Source organism: Lissotriton helveticus, chromosome 2_2 (assembly GCF_964261635.1).
Source record: "Lissotriton helveticus chromosome 2_2, aLisHel1.1, whole genome shotgun sequence".
Taxonomy (NCBI): Eukaryota; Metazoa; Chordata; class Amphibia; order Caudata; family Salamandridae; genus Lissotriton; species Lissotriton helveticus.
In genome coordinates, this window is record NC_136060.1 from 104175964 (window position 1) to 104194661 (window position 18698).

The following is an 18698-nucleotide window of genomic DNA, read 5'->3' on the forward strand; positions in this document are numbered from 1 at the left end:
CCACATTTGCACTGCGATGGCAGCCAAATGAGCGCCATTAACGACAAACCATCCTCTGCGGGACACCGCTCAATACTGAGGCTAAATTATAACAGGAGCTCCCCCTCTGCAGAAGATGCAGTTAAATGCACGGAGACAGTCAGACGAATAAATAGCGCGCGGCCGACTGTGAGGTTTGGTTCACAAACTCCAGCCATTGTCCTGGTAGGGGAAGCGTTGCCTCGGAGTGTAACGAAAGTGGGTAGATTAATGTCAGAAGGTGACCAACGGGAGGGCGGTTCAATGCGTCAGAAGATACCAATTTGGGGGAGGGGGTGGCGGCAAGGCGTCAGATGGTGACCAATGGAGGTGTGGCACGACGTCTGGCGGTACAAAGGGGGAGGGGCATGGCGCAAGATAACAAGTGGGGATTGGGGTCCTAGGATGACCCGCATATTAAAATAGATGCTCACTAATATGTTTTCCTGGCCCAAGCAGACATCTGTTCTAACTTCCTCAATGTAGAGACTCATTTTTCTAAACTTTGTTCGTAAATTTGATGTAAAAGCATTTTGGAGGGACAGGCATAAATAATATGTATAATTAGTTCTGGATTAGAACGAATGACGTGGCTTTATTTCCGCACACCGATCGGGTGGGGAAGTGACTCTCACTTCCATCCATAAAAAGATATTGGGTGGATTAGACACGCGGTAGAGAATGAGGCGGCTAGTGTTCTTCCACCCGGCTTGCATGTAACTGCGTTAGTTACTCCAGTGTCTCTTGTCTACAGACCTGCAACACTGCAGGATTAAGAACATTGATTTATTAAGGTAAAATAAAGAACAATTCATCATTAATTTTGCAGATGCATTATAAATCTGTGGAGAGCAAGGACCACTGTCCTTCCCGTGTTGAGCTAGTATTAGAATGATCTAGAAATCGGACTCGGCAGCAGACTTAAAGAGGAAGGCTAAAAGTCGAATCGTGCGTGCCATTGGCTGATGATGTGTGCCTATCTGGCAGCCAATCACAAACGCCAGTATGCGCTTATGTAAAGTAAAAAAAAAATCCTATATAATGCATTTTGTTGGAATTTGCTACATTTTCATTATTATGGATTGAATTTTTGGTTGCAAACAACAGAACACAACTTCCAGGTATTTACTTTCATAGATTGAGGTGTGTGGAGGTTTACTTGCAAGGACCGCAGTTTCAGGTCGTGTCTAACAAAACGTGTGTGTTGTGTTTTTTTTTTTGGGGGTGTGTGATTCCTTGCCATGGTTGCTGCTGTCTGCTTTGCCAGAGGGTGTCTGGCATAAGGCACTGTGCACGTGAGAAGTATTAGTCCTACGTTGCTTATTTTCCTTACATGGATGGTATGGCAGACACATTGGAATGAAAGAATGAAAGGGGGTAGTGGCTCCTTGGCTGACCTGCAGTCAGATTGCCAGTTTCAGATCTAGCAATGTTATAACATTTCTTGATTTCACCCGGAATGTTTTTTGTTGGTGGTGTCTGCCTCTTTCCAACACGTGGCTGTGGAGTAGAATACATTTCTGAGTTTTTACTTGCATATTTTACGCCTGAAGCACTGGGGGTACACCTAGCGACCAGTTGTCTATCTGCCCCGAAGGTTTGGGGGTGAAGGGCTTCCAATGTCTGTAGTTTTTTTTCTTCCTTGGCTTTTACAAACCGTGTGACCTTTTTTGAGGGCCATTTATTGTTTGGGCCTAATGAGGTGGGCGCTGCTGAGCAGGCTCTGTTTGTGGCAGTCTCTCTTGTTCTGCGACCTATAATTGTATCTCTTTTGACTTTGCGTCGTGTTTGCACCATTGTTTAGAATGACATTTCCTTCAATTATGTCGTCTTGCTGTCTGTCACGGGGCCAAGAGGAAGCTTGCAGGATGGTGACTACGGATGTCATGTTCCACCCCGAGTGTTGTGTGTGGAATGTTGGCGCTGCAAAAGACAGATTCAGCAGCCAACCCTGACCGGGAGATTCTGCTGTGGTTGAGTTAAATGTGTATCCTTGTTCTGGGATACTGTAGCACAACGCACAAGCGTATTATTTCATTCATTCAAATTACCACAATTGTCGAATGCTTCGGGACAAAGTGAGCTGACTTGGTGGTTGTAAGTTTGACATTTTCATAATCTGTTTCTTCAAGCAGTGTCCCTCAAGACGTCTGCCCTCTCATTGAAAACGTGCCTGGATGACGAAATTGTTTGTTTGAAAGGTGTCAAGGCGATGAGAGTGCCGGAAACATGTCTCTGATAAAAGTATTCACCTGCATGCCTTTCTGTAACTTTGTGTTCTGCCCATCAACATGTTGTATGCCTGTCTGTACAGCATAGGTGAAGTCAGACATTTAGGCTTTTCAAATCCTTTAAAAATCAAGCATTTGCAATGCAATAGGTCTCGCAGCATTAAAGTTTGAGTTACTGGCATTGTAAATGACAATGCTTTGCATTAATTTTATTTTATTTGCAATTGGTATATAAACATTGTGAGTGGTTAGCTGTTGCTTATGCTAAGCTAAGTTGGCAGTAATATAGAGTGCTAGTCTTGCTTGTTATAAGCATGTTGATTTAAAGCGCTCTCATACCTGCGGGTAAAGTTTGCGCTATATAAAAGTAAAAACTAATAAATAAAAAACAGCCTACCTGTACCACGTCCGTTCTTATGACAGAAGCATGCACAAAGAGAGAAGGGCTAGAGGTGTGCACACACAAGGAAGCAGGGACGTGTACACATGAAACAATGGAAGCGCAGAGGTACGCATAAACGAGGGGCACAGGGAGGCAGAGGGATGCACACAAGAGAAGCTGAGAGGTGCACGCGGGGATGGTGAGGCACATGGATGCGCACAGCACGAAAGAGACAGGGAGTGTACAGGTGCACAGAGGAATGCATAGGAAGGCGCAGAGGTGCACAGAGCGGTAGGCAGAGAGGAGTGCACACAAGCGAGGCGAAGAGGTGCAGCAGGAGGGGCAGATTCTTGCACATAGAGGTGAGGACACAGGGGTGTAAGGGTGGACACTGGAGGGCATAGGGAGGCACAGAGATGCGTACAGCACCTGGAGTCAAAGCGTGCCTGTAGTAGAAGCTCGCTGGTCAGAGGGTAATCCTAGGGGCTGTTGCCAAAGACATTTGCATGATTACATTTGACATTGAAAATGCTCTCCCCTGCTGCATCGTGGAGCTCTTTTAAGGATGGACCTTCTCAGTTATCCAAGGGGGAAGAAGGCTCTTTGGATCACTCTGCCAACCACAGGGGAGATGCTTAGGTCCCTGCTAAGGTGTGGCAGCAGTGGGGGGGGGGGGAAAGGAAGATGTGAGGTTTATATTCAGGAGCATAGTAGTTAACTTGTGCTGGTGGGGCTGGCTGCCCCCACCAGCACTCATTTGAGGGGAACAGGACTCTTTGGAGTTCTCCAGCGGGCGGGAAACCACTGAAAAGCTTAATTGGGCGGCTGGTGTGTAGCCTTCATAGTTCTTCCAGAGGCACTTAAGACATGTTGCGCTGGTGGTGATACATAATAATTGGAGTGGATAGGTTGTCTAGCCTGGATCAGCAGAAATGAATCCGCAGTAATGGAAAGAGACTGCCAGGTATGAACCAAGACTGCAGACCCTGTATGTGACAGACTGGGAGCAGAGCGGTTATACTCAACAGTACAGTCGAGCAAGAGCCAGTCTGTGTGTGTTTCCATTTACAAGGGTCATTTTATAGTTGCACATATGAAAACATGTGTCTGTCCAGGTTGGACCAGGACACTAAGCTCACATAAAGGGTCCTTGGTCCTTGGAGCTACATGTCCTGATCCTGAAAGGATCGCCAGGGTCTAGGTCAAAACGTGCTTGCAAATGTAGCACACGTCCTCCTTATGCAGGCCCTACATAATTTTAAGAAGTTCAATCTCTGAGTTTAGCACCAAAAAAAGTTAAACCATTTGGCGAAGGACCTTTCTGAAAGGAGGGTGCAAAAAACAAACCGAGGAAGTACTGTCAAAAACACCAATTGATACAAAACAGGAAGGGGACATATGGGATTGTGAGAATGAGGCCACCAGGCATAAAAATGTGGGACGGGTTGCATTGAAAATGTTTTTTTTTTTGGCGGTTTTATAAAGCGCAAACACAACCGGAAGATATTGGAGCGCTTTACATGACCCCTTCTGTGTGCGCACTAGGACCTGCAACCCCTGTAGTCTCTATCCAGGATTCTATGGTTCTGCTCTTCCTGCGTATGCCCATCACGAGAGTGGGTAATTTGCTAGGCCCCGCTGCTCATGCTGCAACATTTATTTAGATATTCTAAAGCAAACACGCTGTATATAATAATTGCGAAGCAGCTAATATGATTAATACCACTAGATGGCGCCGGAAGCTACAACAGCTCTGTTCCCGTTCCTTGAAGGACTATTTTTTAAACAAAGAAAAGCAAACCTTTTCTGCGGCTCACAAAGTTTTCCGACATGCCCCACTGTGCCCAGTATGGCGGACTCCGTGTCACTGATTCATGTAATTCAAAGTCGTTATGTAAGGCAACTGGCTCTTTTGTAAAGCGCTCTGACACCTTCGGGTAATGTTCGCGCTATATAAAATCGCATTAAATAAAATAAACGGTGACGGTGTGTGATGAGAGCCGACATCGTCTGGCACACGGTGGCAATGCGTGAGTTATTAAGTCTGCTGTATATATTGAAAAAACAACTGTTTTCAACATGCACTTGAGTAGCGAAACCGAAACTTAACAAGGCCGCGCGTCGTGAGCTGTCTACGTTACAAGCTCACGCGCGCGACCCAATCCGAAGGCGCGCGTCTGAATCTGAATCTGCCTCTGCCATTGACAATGCTGCGCGCGTGGCCAGCTCTTGTCTCCACTCGTTGTCGGCTGAGCCGACAGCTATAGTTATCTGGCGAGAACGCGCTTCGCGCGCTTCTCGCCGAGACCTAAAAAAGCAGACCAGAAGTAAGCATAGTTTCCCTAAGTGCTATTTGGTCGATGGTAACTTTGCGAAAAGAGTATCTGGTAAAACTGTCATTTGTGTTGAGGTATTTTAGGTGAGTGAGATGTAAAGTCATGAATAATAAGGAAAAATGACAAAAGTTTACGGTTTCAAAGTCACCGCTGTTAGGAAAAAAAATGATTTTCAGCCAAGTAGGAGGGTGCCTGAGGCGAAGTGTTGGGCTGAAATGCCTCCACTCTCTCAACGACTCCATCCCCCCTCCCCCCCAGCATTTCAGGAGAAAGGAAGTAGTAGCTTGACGAATATAGGATGTGGTTGTATGTGGACGTTTTTCAACGTTGTTTTTCTGGAAATCTTTCAAACTACCTAACTGGCCTTTTTATTAATAATTAGTTCCTAGCGATCTGTCCTAGGTTAGGAAGACAGCATCAACGTGACTCTTTACTGCTTACGGACCCAACTACAGATTGGGACCCCAAGCTCATGATTTACCACGTTGGTTGTGAACCCAAGACAAGTGAATCAACCACTGTGTCTACAAACTCAGTATGCATAAATAACCCATTACGTGCAAATATTGCACACTTGAATGGTTACTAAATGCAAGTCATGAATCAACCCCATCTGTCAGCTTGCTGATTTCTAGTCTTTGGGCCTCCTTGTTTCAGTGCTGAACCATGACCCTTCACAATCTGGAAATCCTATTCCTGTGTCACTTCACTTTAAGCCACTGCTCTCCAGGTGTACATTGCTTTACCTTGTGCCCAGCTGGACTAAAATAGGGTGTGTATGTCTTCAACTCATCTGGTGACCTTATCCCAGAGCAAGTGACAGCACACGTGAATGGGGCACAGGGGTTAGGAGAGGAGCAAAGAGGAACCTGGGCTGTCTTTAGCATGTGCTAGCCAAGGTTGGGATATGCGTGCAAGGAGGGAAAGGCGTTCTCTTTCATGTTATGCAAAACCTAGGCTAGTCTTGAGGCTAAGAAGTTGCACTATTATAAGCATGTATGTGGTTAAAAAAATAAACCAGAGGTAGGATTAGGCAACAATTCATTTGTAAAATAAAAACTAATGAATAAGTATGGATTTGTCAAGTCCACCTCATGCTCTTTTCTCCAATATCCTATATGTACTGCCTCTTATCTCTCTTGTGCAGGTTCCCTTTCAAGCCTGCTATTTACCTTTGTCTCTGTTTTCCTGTACTCCTCTTTCGTTCTCCCTTTAATGCCTTTCTTCTGCTCTAGGACAAAGTCTGCTATAAAGTGTCAGCCCCTGTCTCCTGCACAAACTTAACACAAGACTTTGATAGCTTATGTTCTTTCTCCTGGTACGTAACCATGCACTAGCAGTGGCACACCAAGGCTTAAACATGCCTTAATGCAAGCGAGGAAAGTACCCCCAAGACCCGTAACCTGGTTTGGTGGTAAAGACACAGCTACGAATTAAGGTGAAGTGGGCCCATCACGCCCCTGTGCAACTGCACTTGCTGCACCTTTTTATTCCTCTGAATAATACTCTAACTCCCATTATACATTGGTGCTTGTTAGAAATGGGGGTCTCTAGTTGGTAATGGCTGGCCACTGTCCAAGTAGGAACCCTTTCTTCCTAAGTCACAGTAAGGGGGCTAAACCCTTTGATAACCCCTGCTCAACCCTGTGGTGACGTAGCACGAGCAGCTAGGCTCATCTCGGAGGCAGTGTGTAAAGCATTTATGATCATACACAGTAACACAGTGTGGAACACTACAAAGGGTCACCACACAAGTGACCCTCTTGCCGAGCCCAGAGACGCTGTGGGAGATTGCCGTCCCTTCTGTCCTTAGATTTCAGCAGCTCGCCGCTCCCGCTGCGCGGGAGCCGCTTCGCTTTGTGGGTGGACCCACCAACTCATCAACGCCGACCGCTCCTGCCCGACTGCCGTGACTGCTGAGAGGGAGGAACATCTGAGGAGGCTGCAGGGGTAGCGCGGCAGGGACTCACTATCCCAGGAGTCCCTGCCTGACCACGTGACATCTGGTCAGCGCCCCCCTGAGTGCCCCGCCCTCCACCGCCCAGCCTACATCTTCAAGAGAGAGTCCACCTTGCGGGACGCAAGCGGGATGCCGGGCTAAGCCCGGGCAAAGGGCAGGCCGTCTGTGGCCGTCCGGGGCCAGCAGGGGCCGGGACGGGCCACCCCCTTGACAATACAGGTACAACTGAGAATTGCTTTGCTGGTTCTTTTAATTTATACCTACTCCTTGCGATAAAGATTTCTATGTCTGGATATTCCCCAATGGCTACCCGCTCAGGTAGATGCTCACGGAGAGGGGGAAATAGTACGCTAGGGACAATGGATAATTTTATAACACGCGCCGTCTCTGTTGTAGAGAAGGAAATTATCTTGGCAGAACGCATACTATCACGAGAGTATTTGGCTAACAAGCGTTCTTCCTTGGGGTCATTGGCGCAGGCCAAATCCCCAACAGACACGGTTCCACTGGGAAATCAAACCAATGTCATTTCCAGTGATTTGCAACCTTGCGTCGTCGATCAGAGATTAGATAGTGACATTCTTGAGATCACCTCTGACCCAGCACCCACAAATAAAACCCCAGGTGACACTAACATCAGTCACTGTCTTCCAACCATGGTCCCCGATCCACTGGCTTTTCCTTTAATAACGATACATGATACTCCACCAGTGGATGCCTTACAATCCCCCCCTTCAAAATCTAGTAGGGTCGCTGCAAAAAGGAAGAGGTTAGTTACCCCACGCAAAGCCTACAGATTAAAGGCCCTAAAGAGAATCCGAAAAAATTATATGCATGGGGGAATGTATTGTAAATCCCAAGTCACTGATTTCATGGACACTGGGGCTGAACAAAGAGAGCAACGAGAGGGTGATCAATTATTAACAACTCCTGATAGTCCTGCCCCAGTTATTGAATTAGTAAACAGCCTTGAAGACTCACCAGCAGCTAATCTGTTGACCTACCAGATCCAACATCTTATGACTACCTTATTGCAACCGGTAGTCGAAAAACTGGAAGTGCTCATGAAGGTGGCTGGACAAATTTGAGCAAACCTCTTTGGATAATTTTTTTGCCCTAAAATCACTGGTCAAACTCCATTCTAAGATTGGAACAGACACCATAATAACGGAATCAAGTACAACGACCTCTAAACCAGTGCAACAAACTCATCCATCTAGGAAAGACAAAACTATGGACCAAAGTAGGCCTACATCTGTACCGGTAGGACCATGTGTGGAACTTTCCAAAGCGCACTTAAACAGTGGAGAAACACAATTGGTTGCTCCTCCAAAGCCTGCACCGCGTAAAGTTAACCAGGTAACCAATATCATCACCTCTCAAAACACAGCACCTTCAAAATCCATGGATGGAACAGGAAACATAGTCTCTACTTCTACCAGTGGCAATACCAACAATATTCAAGCATCTGATTACAATATAGACAAATTCGTGCCGAAGAAGACCCCTAACGCACACCTCCCACCAGGGTGCCAACCATATGTGGTAGTGCTCACCGGCGTCCCCCCTTTGAAACCTAATAGAAGAGAATCGTATGTCGAATTAAAAAATAAGACCTTATATTGGTTGCGAGAAAACAGACCTTTACCTTATACTGTCAACTGCCAGGTTATCCAAGTGCGAAGAGTCAGTTGGTTGGGTACTAGGCCGAAAGACATTGAAGGGGATTGCATCCTAGTGAATTTTAAAGACCCCTCAGTTGCACAGCTTGTTTACAGCCAACAACCAAGAAGAGGTAATCTAAGAATTGGAACTTGCGACCTAAGTTATTTCTATCCAATGCAATGGATTCAAGACAACAGAGTACCACCTAAGCTAGGGTTCACGAATGACAATAGATTCTCATTCTTTGATCCCCCAACTCCTGCTGGTTTAACAAATCCACATAATATGGATATGGACAAAAACTGGTCATGGTTGGGCCATTGACAAATTAAAGACTATGGACCAAGTGGAACCCTTCCCTCCATGACTAGAGTGCATCCACAGGAATTACATGCATCATTGAACGCACGGACCCGTGTAACGCCCTTAGTAACTAAGACTGCAGAATTAATAAGGGCTGAGAAACCACCAAATACTATCCTGGTTGACTGTCAAGGGAGGGCCCCAGCTGATCTTTGTACTATTGAAGATCAAGATATGTTGTTAATGCCAAATAATGGAGTCCTACATTCGACAAATAACGAGGCCCTAGATTTGGTAAATGGGAACGAGCCCTTGGAGGTCTCCAAGGAAGGGGAAAACCCAAATCTATGTATTAATGATCCCGGCAACCCAGTACAATGCAACCTAAAACGTGATACAAAAATCCTGTCATGGAACATTGCGGGGTTGTCAAGGAATCTCCGAGACAGGAATTGGAGCTCCTTCTTGGAGGAGCATGATATCATTCTCCTTCAAGAAACTTGGGCAATCAACATGGTACATAGGCTCGGTTACAAGGTGTTTCATTGTGGAGCAATTGCATCAGTAAGAGGTCGACCCTCAGGTGGTCTATTAATTTGGATAAGGATATCCCTGAATGTTGTGATTTCACCCCTGTATTTTGCCTCTAATGATTTGCTTGGGGTCAAGATAGCCACGAAAGATATGGGAGATGTTTACTTGATTAATATTTACAATAGACCAAATCCCCGAAACAAAGAATCAATGGTTGTAGAGCAGCTTAGTTCATATCTGTGTAACTTAGAGCCGGACTCCAAAATAATTATAGGCGGGGATTTCAACTGTCAATTCGAGCCCGTATGTGGGCTGGAAAATTTGGTAGAAAATGAAGACAGGGCTAATGATATCCCTCTCTTAGACAGTGTGAAATCTATAAAAAGTACAGTGGCAGCTATGCAGATCTATGAACTGACTGTATCTAACAATCTAAGGGCATGTAATGGGCGCTTAGCTTCTGACAAGCCAGCTAATTTTACATACAGTAAAGGGTCGTCCAGATCATTGATTGATTTTATGCTGATAACAATCAACCTATGGCATTTGTTGTCAGACTTCAAGGTCGTGATTAGACCAGAGAGTGATCATTTTCCCTTGCAATTGGGGATGTCATCGAAATTATATTCTACATCAAGTAATGAGCCCGAATCTAGCAGGGAGGTGGCCGAGGTTACTGTCTCTAATAATAGGAAAGCAATAAAGTGGCCATATATCCTAGGAAAAGAAGATACGCTTTTGGGTATCTATAATACCTTCTCAGATATCATCCCCCTATATGATAACGCGAGGCTGGGATCTCATGACGTTCTCAAAATGCATTATCACTTAGTAGAGTCACTAATCCCCCTTCTGAGTAAAACTTGTTGTAAAGATGGGAAAAAAAATAATGTCAGACGGCAGCTGGAATTAGAGACACCTTGGTTTAACAAACAGTGTCGCTTAGCCAAAAATAACTTAATTATTGCCGTGAAAACCAAGGACCAGTCGAGGGTTAGAGAGTATAGACACGAATACAAAAGACTACTTTATAATGCAAAAAGGGAATGGGATGATTCAATCTGGGAGGATCTCTTAAATGCTGCTAGGAAACATGACCAATGCACCTTTTGGAGCCTGATAGCTAAAAAAAACAAAACACGTAGCTCCAATAGGGATTTATTCCTAGATGAAAAAACTTGGTTTGATCATTTTGTAAAATTATATGATTCGGCTGAGGTGACCACAGAGTACAACTATCTTGGATTGATTCCCCAGTGTACCAACCCACTTAAATTTAGCATGGATGAAACATTGGGTGCTATAAAAGCGATCAAGGCGGGCAAGGCACCAGGCCCGGATAAATTACCCGGGGACTTATTTACTCACAATATTGACGTATGGTGCCCTTACATAAACTTTTTGTGTAATTCCATCTTGTTGGGATCCCCGATCCCCGAATCATGGAAGGGGGCAGAAATAGTTACCATCTACAAAAAAGGGGATCGTAATAACCCATGTAATTACAGACCAATCAGTTTAATTGATATCTTACAAAAAATCTTTGCCAGACATATTTTAAATCGTCTTTTAATTTGGATAGAGGAATTTAAAATCCTCTCAAAATATCAAGCAGGTTTTAGAATTAAGACAAGCACTGTGGACCAGGTGTACAGGTTTATGTGTATCTGCTGGAAATACATCCAACTAAAGAAGTCCAGTATATACGTAGCATTTGTAGATTTACGCTCAGCGTTTGATCTTGTCCCTCGTTCCCTATTATGGGATACCTTAATGAAGATGGGCGTCCCTGATGAATTGCTGGTTAACCTCATAAAGCTTCATACTGATAATTTCGCTAAAGTAAGGTGGGGAAGAAATGGCGAACTCACCCAAGCCATACCAGTGAAACGGGGTGTAAGACAAGGGTGTGTGCTGGCCCCGACCTTTTTTTCACTTTTTGTAAATGATATCCCCCCATACTTGCCACAATGCAAACATGATTCCCCTAAATTGGGTAATGAGGCCATTACAGCATTGTTATTCGCGGATGACACCATTTTAATATCGCAAACACCGAAAGGCTTGCAAAATTTAATAAATCAATTTCATAGTTATTGCGAGTTAAAGGGGTTAGAAATCAACTCATCTAAAACCAAATATATGGCCATTAACCCCCCTAAAACCTTCAAAAAGAATCTGGTTCTAAATAACACTAAATTGGAGTACGTGGAATTTTTTGATTATCTGGGCATCAGACTTGATAGCAAAATGTCTTGGATACATCAAATAGAAACAAGCATTAGAAATGCAATCGGGCTCGGATTTATTTGAGTTTGTGCTAATGGCATTGTAAATGCCAATGTCTTTTTGCCATGTGTTATGGAGTGTGTGCATGTGGTGTCTAGTGGAAGTATGTTGGTTGAATTGTAATTTTACCAATGGTGGCATGCTGTGCTTTATATGAATATGTTTAAAAGTAAAGTGTACCATACTGCAATTGCTTGGTGGAAAAGTGCACTGCCGGCTGGAGGTGTGTGTGCCTGGTGGAAGGGTGCACTGACGGCTGGTGGGTGTGTGCTTGGTAAAAGCGTGCACAGATGGATGATGGTTGTTGTTTGTGCATGGTGAAAGCATTCATTGACGGCTGGGGGTGTGTTGTTGTGTGTGTTGTTTTCTGTGTACTGGTGAGTGTGTGGTGGTGAGTCTGTGGGGGTGAGCCTGGGGAGTGAGTGTGGTGGTGAGTGTGTTGTGTTGAGTGGTGACAAGTGTGTGGTGTTGAGAGACTGAGGTGTGTGGTTTGTGTGTGCGTTATGTGTGTGTGCGTTATGTGTGTGTCTGCACCGCTAATCTGCACCGCCACTCTGCACCGCCGCACTGCCACTCTGCACCGCCACTCTGCACCGCCGCACTGCCACTCTGCACCGCCACTCTGCGCCGCCGCACTGCCACTCTGCACATCCTCTGGCAAACTAAAAAGGTGAATTGGAGCCTTCGGGTACGGGGGGGGGCAAGTAATAGGACCTCGGTGGATTTTTGCAGTCATTCGTGGAGTAAACTGGCATTACCCCTTTTCCGGATATCTTAAATACCATGGAAATTGTAGGGTGGAACTCCCCCCCAAAAACGAAGGAACGATGGTCCACGTAAACAGGGTGGGAAACAAGGAAAAAAAACAGCAAAATGTAGATGATGGTGTGTACTTCAAGTGCTTCTCTGGAAGTAAGGAAAACAAGCTCGCTCTCACCCCTGCAGACCAAGGCAAAGGCCAGACCCCTTCACCTTAGCAACTGAGCAGCATACACTTGAACTTGTTCATGGGGAGGAGCATAGACACCCCTACGGGGACGTGGGTAAAAAGATGGGTAGCTGTGCTGTCTGGGCCCGTGTCCAATCGCCACAGGCGAAGAGCACAACCCCTCGTGGTTTAGGGGCTTACTGTCAAACCAGCTGGCTCAAATGCAATCCCGAGGTGCCTACCTTGGGCACAAGGCTGTTCAAATCACTAGGCCCATGTGCCGCCATTCCTCGGGCAGACATGTGCAATGCTTTGAAACTGGCAACATGGCAATGCGAGTCACTACAATCAGCAGCAGTATTCTCAGGCTTGGTGCTAGATCGGGCACATTCTGCTGGGCTTCCACTCAGCCGAAGAGAAATCACGCTGACGCTTGCAGGGTCGGAGAATCGTCATAATCACGATAAGACTGTTCAAAACACTTCCATCAAATTTGACAGTTTATCATATTCAAAAATAGTGGTGAGGGGCGGGGTGAACGACACTAGTCACACTACCATACATTTGATGAGTTACTTATGCAGCTGTTTTTAGGCCCTCCTTCCCAATACATTGTCTAAGTAATGAACTGCCATATTGTAACCCACGCACCCCCCATCCACCCCAAGAGTCCTTATGGCACGTTGGTGTGTGCATATACCAATAATAAAGGCAAAGGCAAAGACACTTGAGGGAATATTTGAGAGTCCGATACACAAGCCGATCGGGTTGAACGGACATGAACTTCCATTGTATAGCAGCGTGCTCGGGCAGGTTGTACCTCGCTTCACAGTGCTTTGCTAAATAAAAGGCTTACACATTTAGTTGGACAGGCACTTATTACAATATAAGGGGGCATTTCAAAAATGGTTTCTACGGGGAAGCCGCGTGGGCAAATAGCCTAATGTTAATGGGTTGTGCACCCGCTAATCTAACTTTTGAAACAGGACGGATAAAGGAGCTGCATCAGATCTCCCGAGCGGCAGGATCCCCTCTGTACCCGGGATGGTTAGCGCTTCCCACGCAGACAATGTTTTAAGAAGCCCTGGAGGAGCCTCGAAGAGGAGGAGGGGGGGGGGCAGACCTCGAGGCTCATATCCCTCTATGGAGAGAGGGTCAGTGAAGTGCAAAGGTTCCTCATGAATACTTGCCGTGCATAAAAATAGACAAATCCATCTGCTAGAGGGTGGAGACCGCAACAGCCAATAAGCATAGGGGGAGGTTGCCAGGTGACCGACATTTTTTTTTTATCTCGCCGATTCAAGGTGATTTTACCAAGGATCCCAATCCCGTGGGCACAGAAGGGGGTTGTACTGGAACAATAGGGACGGGTATATTAATCCCCGAAACTCATTAGGGGGGCCGTGTCGAGAAGCGAAAGGTATCACTGGAGATTATGAAACATCGCCACTCATCATTTTACGAAGGGCAATTCACACCCCCTGCCAAAAATATTGACAAGTAAATATGCAGAGTTCGAATACAAAAATTACACAGGTTTCTCAACACTTGCAATACGGGACCGAGGGTGCAATGCGAACATGGACAAAACGTCGAGAAGCCGAGATTAGAACCCAGAGCAGACACTCGCCGGCGGTCCGACACCCACACAGACTTATTCCGTGAATAGGTGGTACAGCTTAACTGGCAGCACCCATGCGGCGACGGGCCTTTGAAGTCCAACCCGGATACAAGCGGACATTGCAAACTTGACGGAACTGACAAGATCTGTGTATGGCCTGACAAAAATAACGCAAAAAGTAACCTGGATTGTCGGATGTGAAATAAAAAAAAAAAAAGCATTCGGCCACTTCGATTAAATGAACGCAAGTCTCCAAGCACTCAAATATCACACCTTGGCTGCCGCATCCCTAGCTACCAACTGTGCGAAACCTTCCTTTGCACGTCACGGTGTGTTTACCATATTGTCACCAGGGTCTCCTCGGAAAATAAATAGCGTTCTACTTTGAGACACGTCCTTTCTGTTGCGGTGAGTGTACACGCGTACTTTGAGGATTTCATCGAATACTACATTCAACCGCAAATGCATGCGGGTTTATGCAAGCCGCTCCGAATGAATGGCAACCAAATCTGTAGGCTGGCCTACCTACGAGACACTCTTGTTCTTTAACTAATGAAGCCCTTTCCCGGCCTGGCATGGAGCAGCTGCGCGCTGAGCGCTGCTGAATGGTGAACGCGCCCGGCCATCTGGATTCACTTAAGGAGGCACCCTGACAGCTCCTAATTATAATTAATGTACTTCTTTGCGCGAGCACGAACGAAATATGCCCAAAATGGCGGAACAAAACTACATTTACCCTATCACTTCAAGCCTATTAAAACGAAAACACAAGGAAGACGAATCACTGGCCAGATGACAGAAAACGCTAAGGAATGTGTGGAATTCCTCTCTCCAAGGCCCTAAGGATACTTCTTTTTTTTCTTATAACATTAGGATCTCGAAACTCCTCCCCCACTTACAGTGGGGAGGAGTCCGAGCCCTAAAAAGTAGGCTAACACTCAAGCACAACTCCCTCCCTATTTTAAAAACTCACGGAGGGAGTACTTCAAAAGCCATAACTCCTGCGATTGAAGTGTTTAAAGCTAAAGCGCAATCTGCAGCCTTGTATGGGGCCGAGATTTGGGGGCCTCATTCAAACCAAAAATTTTCCACCGATGAGAATGTGTTCTTTAGACGCTTACTTAAATTACCAGTAAGAACGCCTCTAGTGCCTGTCTATATAGACATCAATCTAAAACGCACAGACCACTTGTGTTGGTTGAGGCCATTGATTTATTGGGTAAGAATATGGTCTACCCCGGAACTCGTTGATTACAGAGCAGGCCTGCTGGAAATCAGGGAACTGGACACTTTTAATTCAATTAAGTGGTTGAAGCATATATCTACTTGGTTTATAAAAATAGGCCTTTCAAACTTCTGGAACACCCCGGATACGTCAATTACCTCGCTAGTTACCTGTAAGGAACTTGTAAAATCTGCTTACTGGAACTATGTGAATATTGACGTATACGAACGTGCTACTGGTTCCCTAACTCAGAAGTTTCTGCAATTTAAGGATACCCCTCTATTTGAAGAATTTATGGATGTCGTCGAACCACCCTTGGCCAAAACCGTATATCTACATTATAGATATGGGGTTTTACAGATAAATGCCAATATTTGTCGATGGGGAAATTCCAAAAGAATAGACCCCCTCTGCAAATTGTGTGACTTAAATCAAAAAGAAGACGAGGCTCACATTCTCTTTTTTTGCCCGTTGTATAAATCACAGCGCATGAAATGGATCAGACCCCTTTGTAATAATTTGGGTACACGTTCGCACAAAGAGGCAGAGAGGATACTTAGATCTTTAACCACTAGGCTGATAACATTCGGAGTGAGCAGGTACCTTCTTAATGTCTGTTTGATTAGAAAGAAAACAGGAATGAAAACCTAGAATTTTAGCGTTTTTAAATCTGGCATTTTTAATCTTTGATTATTTATAATTGTATTAATTTGTTTTTATCATGGTCTTGCATTATATGGAAGAAAGGTAGATTGTATTTGAACAAATAATGTACTGCCCCAAAAATTGTAATTGATTTGTGATGATGGTTAGGGTTTCGTATACATGGCACTTTTCTCACTTATTTGTATTGTGAATGTTTTGGTTAGATTTTAACATATGACTGTGTGTGTATTTTTTATGTGATGGCTTAATGACAAATTGTCGAATAAAAGCTTTACTACTAAAAAAAGTAGTTATAAAAAAGAAGTATCTTTATATATAGACTTAACACAAGACCAATAACGGTAAAAAGCCACAATACTGTAAAGTAGGATTATTCTTGAAATGCTGTAAAAATAGTTCAGGGTGTGCATATAGGAGTTCAGTTCAAGGCAGTAGTCTCTGCGACCCTTTTACTTACAAAGTACCCGGATTTCGTAGCAAAAGCAACAAAATGTCGCAAAGAAGCTCTAGCGATGATTTTCCTCACGCGAGGCCGGCGATGCATTGAATCCTTGCCGCAAGGGAGGGTGATGCGCCGGTCTGCGGGTGCGTGCAGGACAAAGCAACAAACTTGTTCGCGGTAGGCCAGCGAAGCGTTGAATCCTTGCCGCAAGGGGGGGGGGCGATACTGTTGCGATGAAAGAAAATGGCGCCCCGCGAGGGAGCGACGATTCAGGAGTGATGCAAGGAAAATGGCGGGCACACGACGCCCACACTGCGATGCGACTATCTCGATACGATGATTCGGGGTTAGCGAGCACTCTGGGGCCCGCAAGCGTGCGGTGCAATGGTTTTTGGTTTGCAAGCACTCGCCGGCAGCAGCACAGTGATTTATCTGACTCTCTTCAGCTGCGGCGGCTCGCAAATGGACGTTAGCGCAGATTTCAGCACTCTCTTCTGTGTTTAGTAGAACTCGAGGCCCTGGAACTCACAGGGGCCTCACCTTCAGATACAAATCCTCGCAGGGAGGAATCAGGAGGCTGGTGGGGGAGTCAGATGTGCCTGTGACTCCAGCAGGAGGCTAGCTCTCTCCTAGCCCTTGGGTGATTGCTGTAGCAAAATAAAAGTCTCTCAAAAGTTCTTTTCCCTCTTCTCCCAAGTCCAGGGGGAACTACTGCAGGCCAATCCAGGAAATAGCACACATGCACAAGGACAGGCCTCTCCTGCAGAGTCCTTCAGTGAAACGGACAGAGGTTCTTCTTGACATCCAGGAGCAATACAACAATCAGGGGTTTGGGCACAGATATTTATACCCCAAAGGTCTTTGTTCTCAAAAGTCTCTAGTCACTGAACCCAGCCAGAACCAGTTCTGCTCAGGCCTGGAGCACTTTGTTTACCAGTCTGCATCCTTCCTTTCAGAAAGAGGGGGTCTGCCATCAGACACACAGTAGGAAGTGGAGCCAGCATTCACCTTGCCAGGCACAGCCCTATTCAGGTCAAGGAGCTACCCCTCCCCAGTACTCAATGCAGATCTCTCCATTCAACCCAGGCCTGACTCAGCCTGCCTTGCCCCTATAAATCCAGACAGTCAATACACATAACAGCAGAGCACACTGGAAGGCTTAGGCAAGAAAATACCTACTTTCTAAAAGTGGTATTTTCAAACACAGAATATTAAAACCAACTTTGCTAAACTATGTATTTTATTATTCTGAGCTCAGGCATACTAAACTCGAATTTCTACCATCTTCCTTGACTCAGTTAGGACTATGAGATATAATAATCAGACTGCCCATTCTAGCCTATGGAGAACAGGTATCCTCGCAGCAGTGAAAAACAAAATGGAGGGTAATTCACTACCAGGACATGCTACACAAATCAAGCCATGTCCTACTTTACACACACAATGCACCTACCATAGGGGTGACTGCCATGATGCCAAGGGAAGGTTCAGGGGCTGGGAAGTGTGGGCATTTCACAGCCAAGATGGCCGTTCTGGACTGCACACAGACGCTGCAGTGGCAGGTCTAAGGTACCATTTACAAGCTGCTTCTGTGGGTGGCGCAAACCAGTGCTGCAGGCCCATCAGCAGCATTTGGGTTACCAGCCCTGGGTACACACAGGCCATACTACTAGGGACTAACCGGTAACTCAAATAAGCTAATCAGGGATATACCAATACACAGTTACATTTACACAGGGAGCATTCGTGCTGTGGCACTGAATGGCAGTGGCACAGCGCCCAGAGCATCTAATACCAGCAAAAACAGAGGAGACAACAGCGAAATATGGAAGGGAGACCCACGCCAATAATGCCAGGTCTAACAGTGCTGCATTGTGTTAGAGATACCGTCCTTAAGAGGAGACAATTCCATGCATTTTCACCCATTGTGCCAAGAAGATGCTTCTAGTTCTGCAAGGAAGCTGTGTATGTCTCCTTTCATCTCTGCGTGTCTTTTTTCTGCTGACCTCTGCACTGTTTGCCTGCAAGCTTTTATCCAAAGCATGTGCGAGTCCTCCCCCATGAGAAGGACAGATCCCTCTGGTATGTGAGATGGTAG

The 18698-nt window shown here is 45.6% G+C and overlaps 1 protein-coding gene across 4 annotated transcripts in view; it reads left to right on the forward strand.

Annotated features, from left to right (window-relative positions):
* DLC1 (DLC1 Rho GTPase activating protein) overlaps window positions 1–18698 on the forward strand; it is a 576904-nt gene that overhangs the window by 523710 nt on the left and 34496 nt on the right. The gene's annotated exons all lie outside the window — the stretch shown is intronic.